Source organism: Lagopus leucura, unplaced genomic scaffold (assembly GCF_019238085.1).
Source record: "Lagopus leucura isolate 7727_CA_CO unplaced genomic scaffold, USGS_WTPT01 Super-Scaffold_100001, whole genome shotgun sequence".
NCBI lineage: Eukaryota > Metazoa > Chordata > Aves > Galliformes > Phasianidae > Lagopus > Lagopus leucura.
The window spans coordinates 80242572-80262599 of record NW_024962262.1 but is presented as its reverse complement, the minus strand read 5'-3'; the positions used below and the strand labels follow the sequence as shown (position 1 = coordinate 80262599).

The following is a 20028-nucleotide window of genomic DNA, read 5'->3' as shown; positions in this document are numbered from 1 at the left end:
GGACACATGCAGCTTCTACTTCTTTCTCATTACTATTATTATTATTTTTAATTAAAAAGTCTGAAATAATAATAATAAAAAAAAAGAACAAGAAAAAAGAATTGCTTAGTCCAGTTAAATACCAACCAGAGTCTGGGAACGTACAATTTCAGCACAGTGAATGGTGATTCAGACTCTGGCAGTGTTTTGGCTATGAGACAATTCCTACTTATAAAGAGCACAATGAGGAGGGGAGATAGCATTAATTTTAAGGAAGATTAATATTAGTCTTTTTAATGATCATGGCTCTGTGAAGAAAAGAATCCTTTAGCTGCCGAGAGCTGTTGTGCCCTTCCCACTAGTATTTATTCAAGCAAAGGAAAAAATGAAGAAGGCGTAGAATAAACTAAGTCTGTTCAAGAATTACTGGCATTATTTCTCCTTGCATCACGTGTGAGCTGGATTGCCTGCTATTCCTGAGGCAGAGGATTGAGGATGAAAGTCTGTGTGTCAGAGCCTGTTTTCACAACTGCATTTGGAGATCCGTCTTATTGATTAGGAAAAAAAGGGGGTGGGAATAGGAGTGTGAGGTGAGGGGAGGACCGACCGACTACTGGCTTATTGCAGCTCAAGACATTTTCTTCCGGAAAGATGTCAAACAACTGAGACACAGCAACAGAGGAAGTAGAAAGGTGGAAAAATAAGAAGAGGGACCCTTTGGAAGAAATGAAGGCATTCCTTATGAGAGCCTTGAGGCTTTTTTTTCTTCTAACATCTGACCCACAAGGGCTAGAGTGACAGCGTCATGCAAATGCTGCAGTCCAGCAGGTCTGAGAGAGGGTGGATGCTAGAGAGTGAGTTAATGTTAATGATGAGTGCAGTGAAAATACCAGCCGATACCACCCCCTCCACACACAACTGCTCTGAGTCAGCATCCGCCGCTTTGCCTTGCCTTTTTGTGCGTGCGTGTGTGTGTGTGCATGTGCGCGCGCATGTGGATGTGTGTGTGTGCGAGTGTTGGTGACCGTGTGTGTGTGTGCATGGGAGGTAAAGCCAGTCAGTCAGTGAGAAGCAAAGGTACGTTTGAGAGCAACTAAAATCTGACTGATTTCCATCTTCAGAGCATCAGATGAATTCCCTAAAGAGGATGGGTCTATGCGATGGGGGTGGTATAATTATGTTAATGTCATATTTATAGAGGGGAGAGATTTTTCATTCTAATTATTGATTTGAAAGCTGCGGTCAAAATTGTTTGTTAAATCATGATCAGCTTGCAAGAAAGAAAGAAATGGAATGAAATGCAGGGACTGCTATACATATATATCTCTCATATATATATATATATATATATATATATCTTGTTTCGTTTAACTATTTTGTGTCTGAGGCATAACTGATTGAATGCTGCACAGTGACAAAGGAACGGCTCTTATGTAATATTGCATTCTGTCATCTACTGAAATATTTTAAATAAGCCAAAATGTTCTGAAATCTGAGGTAGCCTTCTGGAGGGGAGAGTGAAGGGCAGGGTGGGGGTGGAGGGCACTGGCAAATCTTTTCTTCAGCAGCGCTCTCTGTGCAGCTTTCTTGTAAATGGATGATTCACCTGTTCGACCAGCAGAGATTCTAATTCTTCCCCCCCTTCTTCTCTTTTTTCCTTTTTAAAGCTGAACGGCTGCCCGAAGAGCACTGAGTTTTCTATACCAGATTCTGCTCCAGTGGCTAGGACCTTTATGGCTGCTGTTTCTTTTGCTCTGGGCTCTGATGGAAGAAAAAAAAAAAAAAAAAAAAAAAGCCACCGTGGATCCCGTCCCTAAAGTAGAAATTTTCTTTTTCCTTCTGCAAACAAGGCTAAAGATCGGAGGAGAATGAATACGAAAGTAATTCGGGATCGTGGTCGTGCCATTAAAAGTGTTCGGCTTCAGAAAGAAATTGTTTGGGAAATCCGATTATTTCTTCTCACAGTATCGACAGTATTTGAAAGTTGTGTGTTCTTTCAGTAATCTGGTGCAAGTGACAACAATCTCCGCATGTCAGTGTTTTCTACAGTTTATGGAGCGAAAGCTCGCTTTGCCATTGAAAGGAAGAAGCTTTTGCTAACAGTCTGTAGAAGGATTAAATGTTGAACGTGGGGAAGAGGCAAAAAGTGAATACACGCCCAGATGTTATCCTTGCATCGAGAGGGGCTCTAAAGTACTCTGTAACCTAGGGCCCACCTGAATAGGAGGACTGAAAGTATAAAGGCGAAATATTGCAATTAGAAACCCCTTCACATGCATTTAATCCTTCTTTAAGGCATTAAAGGAAATAGAATCAAATCGTTACTGTATGAATCTGCTGGAAGAAGCAGGTTTTAACCCATTTTTAGATGCTTCCTTTCGACGCATTGTAATATGGCTACTTGTGAGTGAAAGCAGTGAAGATTTTTGCTGTGCTCTTTCTTTTTGCTTTCAAAAGTTAAGGACTGTAAGGAAAGTCTGTTCAGTCAGCTGATACATTGTCTTGAATGTATGTATGTGTCTTGCCTGCTTATTTGATCTTTTCTGCCCCCTACGTGAAAGTGCCTTGTGTGGGTGGGAGGAGGGGTTGCTGATTGGGTTGGGGGGAGCGGGGGGGTGGTTGCTTTTTGTTTTGGTTTTGGTTTGGTGTTGCTGTGTGTTGTTTTTGTTTGTTGTTTTTTTGTTTTGTTTTTTTTTACAATAGCAGTGAAAGTTTTACTGACAGCAATTATGACTACTAAGCAATTCAGATTATTGGAAGACGAATTCTACTGGATCATATCAGACTTTTCCTAGTCCCTGAGACCCTAACTTGTGAGGTTTTGTAGCAACAATCACAAGTCAGGCTCTTGGGACCTAGGCGGAGGGGAACCAGCAGCTTTGGACTATGATTGTTTCTCTGCAGAATTTAGAGAGCCAAAGGAGCTTTCTTTGTCTGGAAGGGAAAAAGGAGAATACACCTTTCTTAATATATTGGAAAATATACCAAATGTTAAGCAGCAGACCTGTTCCTAAAAGAAAAAAAGCTGTTATCCTTCGTGCAGCTTTAGCATGCTAGCTTTTTGTGTTTAGAAAACTGGACTAGATGCCATGTAACATTTAGTATTAAAATTTAAACTGAATGCCAGTTCATATCTCAAAAAAGAACCAAGAGAATAACAACAAAAAAATAAAAAACAAACAAACAAAGGGAAAAAAAGAAAAAGCACCAACCCACCAGGTACTAAAATATACCAAAGGTTTTCAACCATAACATAACATTATAATTACACACATTTCTGGTAAATAATTACCACAAAGTGTATTTTCAGCTGCATTGCTACAGCGCTTAATTAACTTTTAAAACATAAAGCACAAATGCTGATGTTTGAGGCCTAGAAAGCATTCATTCTTTTGATTTTTGAGCAATGCTTTCAGTCTACAGGAAAACTGTTGCTTAGCTTTTCCTGTAATAGGGGACAAAGCCAGTTTTATAGTTAGTTGCCATTATTTTTCTTTGTCTGAGTGAGGACAATATCACATTTAAAAATATTGTCTCAGTTTAAATTTTAATCTGATGGAGAACATTAGTGTAAAAATCATACTACAGCGTTAATATCACTTCACTCACAGAATCACATTCTGTGTACCTCTTAAATTTACATGGAGCTGGCAGTACTCTGAGAATCGAACTCAGCCTCAACTCAAAGCCTTTTGCATTTTTTCTCCCACTGCCAACAGCAGACTGTGTTTTAGGTTGTCCCCAATATGCTAAGTACTTCACTGACTTTGCATAGGAAGATTTACAGGGGCATGAGTTGTTCTGCACCGTTCATTGCTCTTAAACTTCTGATCTGTCATGCATACTTAGATTTGTATTTCTTAACATTTTGTAGGTGGGTTAGTTCTAATTCATTTTTCTCTGTTTCCTGTGCCTAAACCAAGATGCTGCAGGACCTTGTTGATACATCAGACTTCACTGAGACAAAGGCTTCATACAGATCAGGCATCCAAACTATTTGTTCATTTCAGAAGTGGTATTTTGGCTGCAGTGTTTTTTTTCCACTTGTGTGGGAGGAATTGTGTTTTACTGTAAGCGTCAATACTTTTGTTAAAATAAATTGTTCTTATCTGTTAGTGTAATACTTTTTATTGTTGTCCTGTTTTATTAAGAGACAGAAACTATGCGCTGTACATATCTTTCAAGTTGCTCAAGGTATAATTAGTGCTTAAATAGTCATAAAAATATTGTCTTACCAATTATAATGATGATACAGTTCCTGTAAAGATGCAGTTCTTTTCATCATAAACTGCCAATCGCACATACTCAGAACACTCAAAAGAGCTACTTGCAAAAATTCAGTCATGGAGGTAATTTCTTTTTACGCAGATGTGTTATTGAACACCACTGACTTCTATTCAGATGATATTAGAGAAGTTGATGTGAATTTGTATGTGAAAAACTAATTCACTCAGGTAGGTGCTGCGCCAAGGAAGCAGTTTGGTAGCAGCTGACGTGTTATGTATAATACTCATAGTTTTCAGTCCTGAAAAGGGTGCATTTAAGGCACTGCTCAGGTGAATACATTCTGATCGTTCAAGCTACATAATGAGATAGATAAAACTATAATGTGGGTAGGTATATGCATGTTGGTAAACAGTTTAAATTATGCATGTAATTTATCAAAATAAAAATCCTAATATATTTAGTCAGAGATACCGTGCACACATCTGTACCATATGAAAGACTGTGGATTGCATTTATTTTTGAGTCAGCAAAATTTACGTGAATGTTCATAGTTCATATTCGGTATTCGTTTTGGTTTAATATTCTGTGTATAAGGCATGTGAAACTATAGTATGAAATGTCCATTTCTATCAGTGTGAAGATTTCAAGTACTTTTTTCTCTGCAGTGAGAATGAAAATGAAATGAACCATGAGAAACTCCTACCTGTCTTGTTTGGAGCTACAGCAAAAGCTGTGAATACACAGTACTGCCTCTGCATCACTGCTTGAACTGGGATAGCTCTGGTGCCTCCTCTCTGCCCATAGTACTCACTGCTGCCCCTTGCCATAGAGATGAAGAAGTTGGTGCGCTGCCTTCCTTTTTACCTCCTCCCTCTTTTTCCCCAGATTCAACATAGAAAAACCAACCTGTAGTGTACATTAAAATCCTTGTGATGGGGCAGAGGTGGATGGAAGGGAGGAAGAAACCGAGCCTTTGATGGGGCAGAATTGCCACCGTGATTACCACAGCATTTCCCCAGCCCACGACTATGTGACAGTGCCTGCAGACACCTCACAAAAAGCTGTCTTATTTACACTTAATCAGTGTATGAAAGCTGTATCTATTAGTGCAAATAAATGGAAACATCACTGGTAGGCTATATGTGCAGAATTTTAATATACTCCCGTTTCTATATGACTTTTTGCTCTTCCAGTACAAAATGCTTCTAAATGCTACTTAATATGTGATTTCAGAGTAATCAGCTTGTGCTACAACAAAAACAAAAAACCAAAACACAAGCTCTTGCAAAGGGGAGAGAGCGTGAGGGGGAGAGAGGGAGAGAGAGAGTGAAAATGATGTGTGGTGCATACAAAAAAGGAATGATATTAACAATTCGATGAATTCCTAGTTGGTAGACCAGACTGAGCCAGACGCATATATTAACGGCTGTCTGCTGCTGATGTGAGCCTGCTCAATGCAGTGGAAATGAAGGATCACCTAGTCTCTGACACCAGCTTATTTGTACGTTTTAATTTTAAAAAGGAAAATCACTGTTTTACATAAACATCTTAACCCCTGCATGATTTTCTTTCTTTTTTCCTCCCTCATATTGTTTGCTAATTTACTGTCAACTTAAAGTGCTGTTTAGCTGCAGCCCAACAAAACATCAGTCAAAAAAGAGAAAGAAGTATTAGCTTCTCTTTTGTCTGCCATGTACAACTGGGTTATTATTATGATAATTGTCTACTTTAATTTTTAGTCTTCATGAGAGATGCAACAATTTTCCAGAACTTCATCTCTCAAGCATTTCAAGTTTTAACAAGATACTGTTTCATTTTAAACCTAAGCCAGAAAAATCCTTTACAGCTCAGGCTAGGGTGATTCAATCAATACTTTTCTTTAACCAGAAAATTTTTAGTGCCTTAATAAAATATTACGTTTATGGGACAGAATTTCTATTCAAACTATATAAACACTAGGAGCCATTAATATAATGTTGAAGACTGTTACATGAGTCAGGGGAATTCCAATCCAAGTTAATTACTGCTGGAATTAGAGGAACGAATATTTTACTCAAAGTTGTACAACAAGAGTCTACAATTATCACATTTCAGAGCATTGCTCTACACACTTGATGAAAAATGTCAATGAAATTTAACATAAGATGTTACACATTTCCATGGGTAATGAAAATCAGCACATTCACTATTAGCTAACACAAATTTATTTTTTTTTGGTGTGTTAATATGCACTGCAGCAAAAATTTCTGTAGGCAGCAATTGTAGCCATCATTTTGATTTGCCCATATGATGATTATGCTCAATTCTTGACTGGATAGTTAATTTTACACCGAAATGCAGCCATCTCTGCGCAGGAACCTCTGTGGTGCACAAAAGAGAAAGAAAAAAAAAATAAAGGAAAAAGAAAGATCCACTGTCTAGGCTAACTAGGTAGTCATACAGAGATGTGTAACAGAAAAAATATCTGGAATCCTATAAAAATGCCAGCTGGAGCTGTGTCACTCACAAAATAGATTTTTTTTTTTTTTTTTCTGTTCAAGTATTTTTACCCCATGTAAATAAAATGTTCATCACCTCATTTTGCCTTCCCTGATACTTACCATAGGTCATCTTCAGAGTTTGTTGAGTGCTACATCATTCCACCCCCCAGCACCATCAGAGTTATTCTTACCCGATGAGTTATATTCTTAATGGCACGTAACTGTATTAATTTTTGTGCTAAGCTATGTTTTGCTTACAGTGCCTGAGTTACAACAGGTGGGTCGACTGGAATCCTATGAGAGTAAGTGAACATATGATTGTTAAGATCAACAATGCTGAAATTATTTTATCTTTATAAACATTTTTAATCTAATAAGTAGGATTTAAAATAAATCAGAGAATCATCCAGTTGATTATACAATAAAGTTTATCTGGTTGGCTTTTGGGATTGCTATCGTTACTCCTGTTCTTGCTTATTTAGGAATTAAGGATTACTTAGTAATTGCATGGTAAACTAGATAAGAAAATGATCACTTGAATAACACAGAGGAAAAGACAGATAATATTCTGTACTTTTCTTCTACTTTTGAGTTGTTATGAGCAGGTTCTGATTTTCTGCTAGGGACACATATTTATTTAAGTGGCCATGCAATCCTGCAAGATTGTACTGAGCGGTTTAAGGCTGGTAATTTGGGCAATGGTTTTGGGGACATTTTCTTGCACCACCCCCACCCCCAGCCTCTTTTCTTGGATGTGTGCGTGTTGTGCATGGGAAGGTATGAAGGAAAAACAGCTATTCAGCAGAGACATGTACCACCCCTTTAATTAAGCTTTTCCTGGACTGTAAAAACACTGGCAATGTGTAAATCCCATTTGGCGGGTTGTTGCTTTTTTTGTTTTATTTTGTGTTGTTTTTTTTTCTTGCATTTATTTATTTTAACAGAATCTGAAGTATTATATTAAGAAACATTAGTGATGAAATACAAATGAAAATAGTTCCACTAGTAAGTCACTGGGTACTGAAAGGGTTGGCTAGCATCGGCACAGAGCCAATTGGAAGATTTTTTTTTCATTTAATTCCTTTCTGCTAGTAGGCTCCTTAAGCATTAGGCAGAACCCAGTATGTGGCTAAGTTATTGCTCTACTGTTCATCACACAAAAAGCACAGTCTTAGCATTTGTAGATTTTCTTCTGGGAGGTTTCTAATCTAGACAGCATTTGCGTTTGGGGATTACACCACAGTCTGTTCCCCACCACCTCCCCCTCTAACATGTAGCCCTTTCAACTTCTTCAAAGAAGTGGCGAAAAGTAGGTTCTTTTATTAATAGCAGAAAACAAACCGACTGCTGGACTTCCGTGGCAGAGCTCACATAATGCGCCAGGGTGGGAACTGTAACAAAGAATGCTTGAATGCACTAAACGTATAGTGAAACCCCATTTACATTCACTGATGGAGCTTAAAGTACAATAAACGAGAAGTTTAAAGTAGAAATAAGCAGGACCATGAAAAGAGTTCAGTGAAGGTAGATACTTCTTGAAAAGTTTAGCACAGGATTTAATTTCCAGCTCAAGCCTTTCCTAGCAGAATGCATTTCTTCATAATGCTTCCCTTTTCAGAAGGCACCTCCATCAGATGAAGGTAAATCAGATGAAGAGAGTATCTTCAATGCATAAATAAGTAAATTCTTTTTATCCGATTTATATACTGATTTTCACACCAGTGAGACAGTTAGCAGTGGAACGGTCTTCATGGTTCACTGTCTATTCTGCACTCTCTACAAAATGCCTTTGATGTGAAGGAAACAACTTTGTGCATAGAAACAAGTTTGCTTGTGGGATCCTCCTGTGATTTCTAAGTCTCTCTCCTTCTAAATTTTATGTGTACACGGTAGAATTGGATGAGCTAATTGTTTTTCTGCCAGAGGTTATTCTGTGAGATAGAACTGCAATATTCCTAGTTACAGGCCATTACACTGGGCAGCTGCCCCCTCTCACCTTCTCATCCTCCATAATGACCATCTCTTTGTTTTAGTCCTTCTACGGCTGTAGTATAAGGTCCTACAGGATGCTAGCTCCCTTCTTCCAGAAGTTTGAATCAGCTAGGCTTCCACTTCTTGTCATTATGTGTCTCCGTGGTAGTTCTTCACCTTGAAAATTAAACGCATTTAAATTGTCCCTAACTGTAAGTTTTAACAGAATCTGTGTCCCCTCCCTCAGCCCTGTTAAGAAAAGTCAGGGATAATATATTTGCTTAATGGTTACCGTCTTCCACATGAACTTCTTAATCATTGTCTTCCCAAGAATGGCAGGATAGCTCCAGTATCCACACGGCTGAACAGAGGATGATTTGTAAAACAGGTTTAATAGCAGTAATGTGGGAGTGAGGAGATGTGAAATGACTTTCTGCACCTTTCTCCAGCACAAGTAGCTTCTGCTTGTGATGTGATTAAGTATTTGCCACGGAACAATTATTTGCCACTAGCATTTAGCTGGGTTAACATTTTCAACAATTTTGGGGATCCTGCTCCACTCTGGGCAGAGAGCAGACATGCAGCCCTCTGCTCTACAAATCCTTGATGTGGGCTGCCCGTGCTGGCCATGGACCCTGAGCTGACGGGAAGGCAGGCAGTGGATCACCCTCTGTATCTGTGCAGGCCCAGAGTGGTGCTGGCCTCAGCAATGATCCAGCCTGCCCTGCAAAATGGCCGGGGCAGCCATTTTGTGGCTGGATTTACAGCTTTTCCCTGAGGGTGGAGGGTTCATCTCTCTGTTAGGAAGATTTCTCACAAGGCTGAAGATTCACAGCACTTACAGTAATGTATTTATATACACACTGGAGTATTCAGTAACTTAGACTGACTGTTACTTTATAGATAAACCTGGGAGGTACTGCTCCTCTAGTGTTTATTATGTCAGCATATTATTTTGGATATTAATTCTTTCAAACGTGCCTCATACTGAAATAGAGGAATATGGTTGAGATATTACTGTTTTAGGAGTTATTGGAGGATCCGATTCTAAAAAAAAAAAACGGACAAACATTTAAAGGCAAGACTGCTTACCAACGTGGTGCTGGAAGCCTCTCGCACTGACTCACAGGGTTAGGGGTTCTTGTGGGTGTTGCTGGTATCTTGGTATTGCACTTTGGTAGGTTTTTATGAGTTAATAAATTCCGAAGACTGCAGTTTGGCTTTCTAAAATTTGGTAATCATTCCTTAAATGCTAGTGGGAAATCAAAATTACTACATGCAATAACTAAAACTTTTTTAAAACCCTTCAAATGTTTTCCAAACTGCTGCCTACGTGTTCTTCTTCCCTACACCAATGGCCAAAGATTCCAAGTCACTTTCTGGCACCCAGCAAGAATGCAGTCAGTTCTCTTAAGCTCTATTTCAGAGAGCGAACCTTTCCTTTTTTTTTTTTTTTTTTTTTTTTTTTTTTTCCCTGAAACACTGCCTGTGCAAACCCAGGGCCATTTTGCACGGGGATTGCTGCTAATAGGGAGCACAGCAGTGAGCACAGGGGTTCCTGAACTTTCATTAGAGTTCTGAGGCTGCAGTATAATGCAGATAACAATAGAGAAATGGTCAGTGATCAGTGTGTTATTTTTTCCTTTGGGTGTTTGCACTAACTATGCCTGGGAAGGCAAGGGTGCACATTTTAACAAATTATGAGATCTCATAATCCTAATGTTCATTTAATTTTTATTGAGACTTAACATAGTTTGGCATCCACATTTACTTATTTTGTTGATTACTATCTTTGAATGATTTTCTGCAATAGCAAGTAACAAAATGAATGTAGTAGCTCAAGATTACCAAGATAAGAATTTTTCTGAAATGTTTATAGACTGTATGGTAGAAATCATGTTCTGTATGATTTGGCTGTACCCAAAAAAGGCCTGCATCTGACAATCCAGCTCAGATTATGAAATGGCAGCAGACTTTAACATCCGCAGGTGTCTTTTTAGTGGACTTGCAGACTCTCCTGCCACGTGGCAGAACTTGTGCCTGAATGCCATCCTATAATCTGTCCCATCTACCATTTACTCAAGTATAAAACATAGTACTGCACAAGGTTTGCACCTTACATTCACTATGCAAAGAAGACAACCAGACAGCTCCTATTTCTTTCCTTCCCTCTATTTTTTTTTAACCTTATCTCCTCCACTGCATCTCCCACACATAGTAGAAATATCATGTCTGCTGCCAAGGCAAACTCGATCATCTAGTCTGACTTCCTCCATAAAACATGCACAACCAAAATTCACCAAGCAACTCCCACATCAACACCAACAATTTATATTTGGTGTGCATGTATATTTTAAGATTCAGAATTACAAAGAATCTATAACCTCCTGAGGAATAGTGTCCTATTAGTCTATTAGTTTGTTATTAAAAAAATTATGCTTCCAGCTACTGATTTTTTTTTTTTGTGATAATTTAAATGGTCATTTGCTATCAATCACCTCTTAGCTTTTTCATTGTTAAGCTAATGAGATTGTCTTCAGTTCCTTACTGGAAGATACATTTTTTGAAAGATTGAATGTTGCTAATTTTTTTTTTTTTTTTTGTAAACTCTTCTCAGTTTGTCAGTGTCCTCTGCAAGTACTAGTAGCAGGACCAGAAATCCAATGTCAGGAATGGTATAATTTGGTGCGCTAGTAATTCCTCTTTTCTTTTAGCTGACTTTCTTACCCATATACTGTATTTTCTCTTTCATTCCACTATATTGAGACTGCAACTGTAGCTGAAGATAAAGAGAGAAGTAGATTTGAAAAAGGCTTGTCTGAGCTACTTGAAGGTACATCATTCCAATTGAAATTAGTAGGAGTTTAGCATCTTAACTATTGGTACTTCTGTTTATGCAAGCTGATTTTCATACCAATGAGAGAACTAACAGAATTAGCTCAGCAGTGTTTACTCAAGTAACAGCCAAGTAACTTTTAACTTCCAGTATTTTACTTATTGAATAAATTGTGTTTAATTTCAAAAGGAAATTACAAGAAGTGTACTATTCTTGCTATCTGAAAACTTCCTTGGTTTAAGCATTTTCTTTCTTCTAGTATACTTGAATTACCGAAATAGATTATACAGATGGATTAAAACATATCCATGTGCTGAAAGCAGGCAGTCAGTCTTACATTTCACAGGTATTCATCCAAATAGCTAAGATACAGTTAGCTAGAGGATTATTTTTAATGTGTTTCTCCCAAGTCCTGTAGCCTACTCCCTTTACGATGCTTATTTGTCTGATCTCAGTAAATCTTCAAGCCTATCTGCTTTATCATTTCTCTATCAAGGATTTAGGGAGGAGAAGTGTGGGAAGGCTGATTCTAAGATAAGCAACGCAAGTTGGTTAAGAAAAAGAAATGGCTGTCATCTGTAGCCTTTCCAGACATAGCAGTACAGTCCCAGACAGTCACCTGAGTATTATCACTTTGTCTCTACTATAAATCACAGTCTGGTAATGGCCAAGGCTGACACCTTGACATTTTCAAGAAAAGTAAAAGACCTGATTTGAATGGAAATCAATTTCATTTCACAAATCTTAGGATACTACTCCAGTCCTTGTCTTGTTCTTTTTTTTTGTGTCTTATTCAGAATTTCCGTGATCTTGATAATGGATTAGTTGTGTTTTACAGTTACTTTCATTTCCAGCATACAGTTTAATACTATTGAAATATGTGTGTGTAAGCAATGCATCATAGGACCAGGTTCCATGTAGGCGTGGGAAAGTAACTTGCTTTTCTGACAGCCTGTTGAAGGTGATGGGCACAGCTCCTTTGGATGATGGTGCAACCTGAAATATCTTACCCTTTTACCACCTCCTACTTCCAGTAGGTAGCCTACATTCGATGGAAAGAAAGGAATGTCTCAGAGCGTGTGGAAACAAGCTGAACATGAGACAGCAGCGTGCCCTGGCAGCCCAGAAGGCCAACCGTACCTGGAGTGCATCAGGCCCAGCACTGCCAGAAGGGAGAGGGAAGGGATTGTCCTGCTCTGCTAAGCACTGTGTGGCCTCACATTGAGCACTCCATGCAGCTTTGGGCGCTGCAGTGTTAGAAGGACACAGAACTACTAAAAAGTATCCAAAGAAGGGTAACGAAGGTGGTGAAGGGTGGTGAAGGGCAAAGACATGTGAGGACAGGCTGAAGTGCCAAGGCTGGCTCAGCGCAGAGCAGAGGAGCTGAAGGGAGGCCTGATGGCAGCTGCAGCTCCTCGCAGGGAGTAGAGGGGCGGCGCTGAGCTCTGCGGTGTGACAGCGACAGGGCCTGAAGGAACGGCGTGGAGCTGTGTCAGGGGAGGGCTAGGTTGGGGCTAGGAAAAGATTCTCCACTAGAGAGTGGTTGGGCTCCACAGGACAGTGGTCAGAGCACCAAGTCTTTCACTTTCCCGTCCCTTTCCCCTTCCCCTTCCTGTTTCCCTCTCCTTCTCCTTTCCCTTCTCCTTTCTCCATTCTCCTTTCTCCTTTTTCCTAAATCTGTAAACACACTGTTGTGGCAAAATATCTGCAATCAAGGAGGAAGGGGAATAAGTATTGCAACTGTAATAATTCCAGTACTGTTGCACGAACAAATACAAGTAAATATTATCCAAAACCTGCCTCCCTTGAAATGTCTGATACAAAGCACAACAGGTCTTACAGAGTAAGGCTGTTTTTGGGAGCAACTCCCTTGTGTCCTGGATAGGTATTGTGCAATCGCTGTCCTGGCTCAAGGCTTTGAGTCGCCACCAGACCTTCAGTGCCTGAAGGTCCAGTAATGACCCTGAAGTTGTCTTTCCAATTGTTGAACAAGGAGATACCATGCTTTGCAAAATTTCTGTTTCCTCATTCAGAGAAACAAAACCATCTGGAGGACATTTCGGTAATAAAAAAAGGGAGGGAGGGAAGGGGGAAGGTGGCAAGATGTAATGCACGTATGATAAACTAAGCCAAATTAGCAAGCTGTGCTCAAATTTACTAACAGATTCAATCCCGCGTGAAGTTGAAAAAGGAAAATGTCCTTAGCATACAAAGGTGGTCATACCATGCTTAAGCCCCTCAAACAGAATAGCATGAAATATGTAGCCGTGTCAATAGCAACAGGTATGAAATCAAAGGTAAGGATTTTTCACTTCTTCTGTCTTTCTTGCCTGCTGTACAATACTACTGAAAATCTGATAAGAACCTCATTAAACCCATGCATGTATAACACAGACCTAGTGCATCAAATGACTTTCAAAGACCATAGGTATGTGATGTCTAGACACTGTCCATTGGCTTTATCTCAGCATATCTTAAGGAGCAGCAAAACAGAGGGTGCTGGTGTGGAAAGAAATGTTAACAATCTAGCAAATTGCTAGCATCTTTGCCCAGAATCTTTTCACTGACAATAGCTGCCAGCACATTCCTGGGTAAAAGGATAAGATTGGGAAGGGTATAGTGATACTGCTCTGTTGTGTTTTCCTGTCCACTGCAGACTGTAATCCAGTAACTAATAAATGGTACCAACCTATTTAAGCACCCTTGGCAGACTTTTTTTGTTTCTTCTATGCATTTGTTGCATTACTTTTGTTTCAAAGAGTCTTTTGTTACCGTAATAATGCTATCTGTTCTTGGTTACAAATATTTCCATGATATCTACATCTACAGATCCATTTGTGACTGAAGGGGACTGAGAAAATGTTGGGAGTCTATGTAAGTAGTTTGCATGGACTTCTTCTTGTAAGGCATTACCCTTCTATTCAACCTGCATTATTTTTCTCAATTTGTTTTCTCCAAGTGATTTTTTGACAGATAGAATTTGTAATGTGCTGTTATCTGACAGATTACCCTGTTTTTTGTTTGTTTATTTTGTTTTTAATTATAAACATAGTTTATTGGCAAAATTTTCCAGTGACACACTGTTCTGTACAGTGGAGAGATTTTAAGGTGAAAAAGATAGGAACTACAAGATTTGCTGCTGTGGTATTCTCAAGGCAGTTTTTATTGGTACAAAGAAAGACAGAAACATCCTGCAGCCATTTAGATTCCATAAAGAAATGCTGTGGCCTTGTGATGTTCCAGGAGAAATTTTGTCATTGGCTTCGGTTGCTAAGATGTCTTGAAAAGTAAACATTTTTAAGAGTGGTTACCATTCTTACAAAGCACTTAAACTATTTCCATTCCTCCAAAGCCTCATACCATGAACTTGATCTTTTCTTACTTTCATATCTCCAAATTGCAGAGAGAACAGTGTAATGCACACTGGCAGTTGTTGTCAGGACATCGTACCTACAGAGGCACAGATTTCAGCAACAAAATGAAAAGTTTGCATTGAAGCCTGAATCAAACCTGAATACTAGCTCTGAAAAAGGATTTTAGCAGACTGAAAATTTCTGTTTTGGTCTAGGCAAAGAAATACAATATTTAGTTCAGGATCTAAAAACTGCAACAAAGATAGTAACAAATCACGCAACCTCCCCGTGTGTCATTTAAAGCAATTCAAAACTATCTAGGCTATATGACATAACTATTATATTCTTAATGGACCAAAAGTTTAAATATTCTTTGTTTAGCTCAAACAGAAATTTTAGCTTTTGATACAGCAGCTTGATTGGATGATTCACAATTTGTAAATTGTGTGCTTGTACTCAAGACTATCTGAAGTAATCAATACTCCCCATTTTTAAGACAGTCACAAAATTCTTGTTTCAAAATCAAAATTCAATATCTATTGGTAACTGCTTATTTGGGAAGGATTAGATCAAGTAAAGCTACTTTCCTGTGTAATTCTAGTTCATTAGGACAACTATAGCACAGTCAAAGAGGCCTGTTAAATTTGTTCATATGCTTCTGCAGCATTTGTCTTTGACCTAACAGCATAGTCAAAATTTAAATTTAGTTGTTGTGAGCACAGTGCTGACCAATCTAAGTAAGCAAATACAGTTCATTCTGTATAAAAATCATTCAGCTCACCCAGGACAAAATAGACCACTTCTCTATTGCTGTCTCCTTTGCTTAGTCATTTAAACTGCCCATCACATGGGTGGCACTTTTCTCCCATTTGTCACTAGGGCATATAACTACGCAGGGCAGTTGGAAAGCTGCTTACAGCTTTCCAGTCCACTCAGAAAACAAAGAATATTTTGGTTGAGGTTTCTCTTGTGTGCTGTGCACATTTCCAAGGGGGCTGTGCTGTGAGTGGATAGAGCAACACCAGGCCCAAGCTACCAGCCCTCTGGAGGGCCGTTGGGCTTGGGGCTGCCAATATCCTCACAAATGACTCTTCATGTCACGTGTTAAAAGGAATATAGCTTCCTTGTCCTAATAATAATGACTGTTAAAGTACTAGACACATTATTGGAAGGTTTCTCATTCTCTTTGCCTTAGGTCATCCTATTGATCTTCTCCAAAAGGCCCCAGGTCTGTAGGTTCTGTGCAACATAAGTGCCAGCCTCAAATAGGTGTCTGAGGCACAGCAGGGCATCTCAGACAGCACTAGGTAACTGCAAGTGGGAAACCTGCATTGTGTCCTATCCATTTAGACTCCCACGGACCTTGCAAACTGAGTACTTTGTTCAAAAAATGCATCTCTCTTAAAATATTCCTGTGTGACTATCACAACCCACTTTATTTTTGGAATTTGTATTCTCAGAGGAAGTTGAGTGAAAACACAGTGTAGTGAAATCTGTCAATGGATGTTTGCATGTAACTCAGATTTAAGTAAGATAGAGTTTTATACATGAATGTAAAACCAGAATTTAACCACTGCCACATTTTCTTTTTTCTTTTTTATTTATTTTTTTTAACATTGAAGTTGGAAGATAAACTGTTTAACCAGTGTCTGTCTCTAATGTTTCTATCAGTACAAAATAGTGCTCTCTTTTTCTTTAGCAGTCTTTTCCTGCTGTTTTCTACAACTAAAAGATTTGTTCGGATTTCAGCTGTGTATACACTTGCTATGTCAGTGCTATACTTCGCCCCTTTCATGGCTGTGATGAGCAGCTTAAAGTGTGCAATCCATGGATTTGTTAGGAAAAAACATGTCACTAACATCATAGAGGAGGATGGTTTCTTCTTTTTCCAGAAAAATCTCCATTCATTATTATGGATATATCCAAAGTACAGCTAATAGAGATGGCTCCACTATGCAGCGGGAGCACAAACCTGAACCAGAACTCTCCTTTGAGCCTATCTTTTCTCAGCAGGTCAGTGTAATTGAGATGGACAAAGCAGTTCTGTTTTTGGTAGTACTCTTTTAGACTGCCTGCAGTCTCAGGGGGAAACAAATGCATCCGAGTGGCTAATTCAGATTTTTGCTCCTTATTCCATGTATGAAAGAGGAGTATTTTTGTTTTGCTTCTTTAAATGGAAGCAGAATTTCCATTCTGTACATATTTCCTTTTGCCAATAGTTTGCCCTTTCTTTTGTTTTGTTCGTGTCTCTAAATTTCCTCTGAGATTGTTCTTTGTAGGAAAGGTTCAGGGGCATTGTTAGCAAATTTCTCTCAAAAATGAGTTATCAGTTTCCTGAGTTTACTCTGTGAGCACTGAAAATCAGTGCATTAACGCCAATTTCCAGCAGCCACTGAAGACTCTTAAAAATCCTTTACGCAGTTTGAAGAAACTCAGCACATTCTGACTGGTTGAAAAGCACATTGCTAGCATTTCAGAAATACAGATCTCAACTGAAGAGAAGCACAATGTCATTTATATTTTTAGCGATGCCAAATTCATGAACAGCATAAACAAGCTCAGGCCCTCTGACTTTAGCAGACCTCAGTTACCCTGAGTGTCAGGCTGGCTCATTGAAAATGGTGCTGTGATCCCACTTAGATTCACATTACTGTTAACAAAACCTTTGCATGTATAGAAGGGTCATGCTCAAATTCACTGCAGGTGCCACACACCTCTATCAGCTGAATCTAACTACTCCTTGGGCTAGATGCTGATAGTTAGCGTTTACAAGATCAGGATGCTAGTCTTAAACAGTACAGAGATATGGAAAGACCAACAGAATGTGTTGCATGTGGTGAGTTTTGTGTTTGTAGGTTTGTGCTCTTTGGGTGGTATTTTCTTGTTTGTTTTTGTATCTTTAAAAAAAACAGCCAGAATACCAATAACTTACTGCTGAATGAATTTTGCTTCTTTTCATTACCTACACAGTACTGCGCAGCTGTCATTGATACATAACCCACTTCAAGAAGGCACCATACCTGGATGCATATTACTTATTCAGACAGCGTTATTACTGGAATGAGAGCTTTTTCAGAAGAAGGACTGCTAAATCTGAACTTCACTTTACCCAGTCAGAAAAAAAAAAGGAAAAAGCTTACACACAGTAAAAATATGAATAATATTTTTTAATCACATTTGGGTTGGAAATGATTTTGCTATCCAAATCCCCTCAAATACTATTATTTTTGAGAAATCTCTCATAAAATTAGTGAGACATGAGCAAGAACATTTTGACTCTGCATATCACGGCTATGTGAGAGTCGGAAACCATGCAGTCGCCAGCTTCTGGGGGCCAAGTTCACTGTTAGCAAGCTGCTCTGGGTAGCATGGAGAGCCCTGGCAGCAAGCTGAGGACACCTCTTAGCAGTGCAGGCCAAAAAAAAATGCTTGATTTGTTTTGAATTGTAGTCTCTAACCATGATGCTTCATTTAAAATCTCAGTCTTTAACAGGCACACACATAATCAGACGCACATTCTCCCATGAAATCACAATGGATCTTTTTGATACCAAATCCATATCTCTGCAAAAATGATCGTAGTTCCGTGGTCCTCACAGATGGGTGCTCTACTACATGGTCTCTGACTTGTCTCCTACAAGGGACCATTCTGGGGAGTTTTGCTGAGACCTGTAAACTCATGTCACTCATAGCTGCAAGTCATTCAGACATTGCCATCTACAAAGTGAGAGTTTTAATGATGTGCTCTGCTAAACTTTTCCCTCATATATAATTGCTTGTGGCGGAAGGAGAGGGAGGAGGGGAAGGTGATGGTGAAAACTGAGGGCTTGATTGGCATGAAGTGATTTCGGACTAGCAGGAAGCAGGCGCCTCTGCTGTCCTGCCCCCACATACTTGTAAGTCTGTGTGTGTTGAGAGGGGGAAGAAGCTGATATTGTTCCCTCTAAAATTAATTCTCAGTTAGCCAGTGACTCCTGGTTTTTAGCTCAGAGCACACTGTAATTGCATTTTTCATTTCAGTAATTATAGAGGATATTAAAGTGGATAGACAGTTGTAGCAATCCGGCTCTTTAGACATATCCACTTGTCTAAGATCAAATGGCTACAGCATATTTAGGGTTACAGTCTCCTTCTTTTCCTTCTTGTTCTCTACTGCAGTGGATTTTTTTTCAGTGTTACCATGGCAACACTATATCTGGCTGCCAGCTCTGTCGTAAGTTATTGAACTGAGACTGGCTTTTGGTTTAGCAGATAATTAGGTTCTGTCTCACAGGTTCATTTTCCTGTGACTGGGACGTGAATATGACCTACAGCTGGCCTCAATTTCAGTGTCACAGACAAAACTTTAACCCTTCCCAGTCTTGTCACTGCTGTAGAGCTGCTGTTGGTGGCTATGGCTGGCATTTCCCACAGTCCTGAACACAGCACACCCCAGTGAGCCCTCAGGGCTCGCTGCCCAGGTTCGACTGAGCCCAGCGAGGCAGGAGATGGCTGAGTGCATAAGGGAGGCAGGGTGGGCAGTGCCACATGAGTATGGGCTGCCCATGCGTAGATTTGTTGGCAAGGTAAGTTCACCACTTGATTAGTGACCCTTTAAATAACAGAACCACAAATGGTGGTGTCGGCATTTTTTGCTTCACTCAGGAAGACAGAATATTTACATAGGGTCTGTTTTAGTACACAGGGCTCCATCCTCAGCTGTACCTGTGGTGAGAGGGCAAGGCTCTGAGGAAGAAGCACCCATTCTGAATTAATCTCAGTGCTGTTCCTTTTCTCTTCCCTTCCACCACAAGCTTCCTGTCCCTAGGTGGGTAGGAGCGCAGCATCTCCTGGGCTCAGCCGCTCACTGGTGTTGCGAGGCAAGGAGGAGGAAGATCCGCCATTTTCTTCAGCACGGTTCTCAGTCCTCCTCTTTTCCAGTGTTCATACTCAGTGTAACATGATCTTACAGGCATATAAGCCTGCAAGAAAAAATATCGATTGGAGGAAAGTTCCATGAGATTTTGCTAGCAGATATTTCCATAACATGTCCATGGGAGGAGGCAAAGTTTTTCAAACTCAGAGTAAGGCAGGTTTCTCTCCCACAGCCAGCAGATCCCTGAGGGCTTTTCTGAGAAGTACAAGACTGCTGGTGTAGGAGTCATGCAGCCATTTCTCTGGGGCGATGGCTTCTCTCTGGCTA

At 39.6% G+C, this 20028-nt stretch overlaps 1 long non-coding RNA gene across 4 annotated transcripts in view; it reads left to right on the top strand.

The window, feature by feature from the left end:
- Window positions 1-20028, top strand: part of LOC122177299 — a 321677-nt gene that overhangs the window by 222038 nt on the left and 79611 nt on the right. Inside the window, exons 7-8 of one of the 4 annotated variants that reach the window (XR_006178039.1) lie at window positions 4872-5049; window positions 6947-6988. The exons of 2 other annotated variants lie outside the window; for them this stretch is intronic. This is a non-coding gene — a long non-coding RNA (uncharacterized LOC122177299). Of the gene's footprint in view, window positions 1-1646; window positions 1912-4871; window positions 5050-6946; window positions 6989-20028 lie in introns of those variants that run through there. One more of the 4 variants, XR_006178040.1, reaches the window with a different exon arrangement.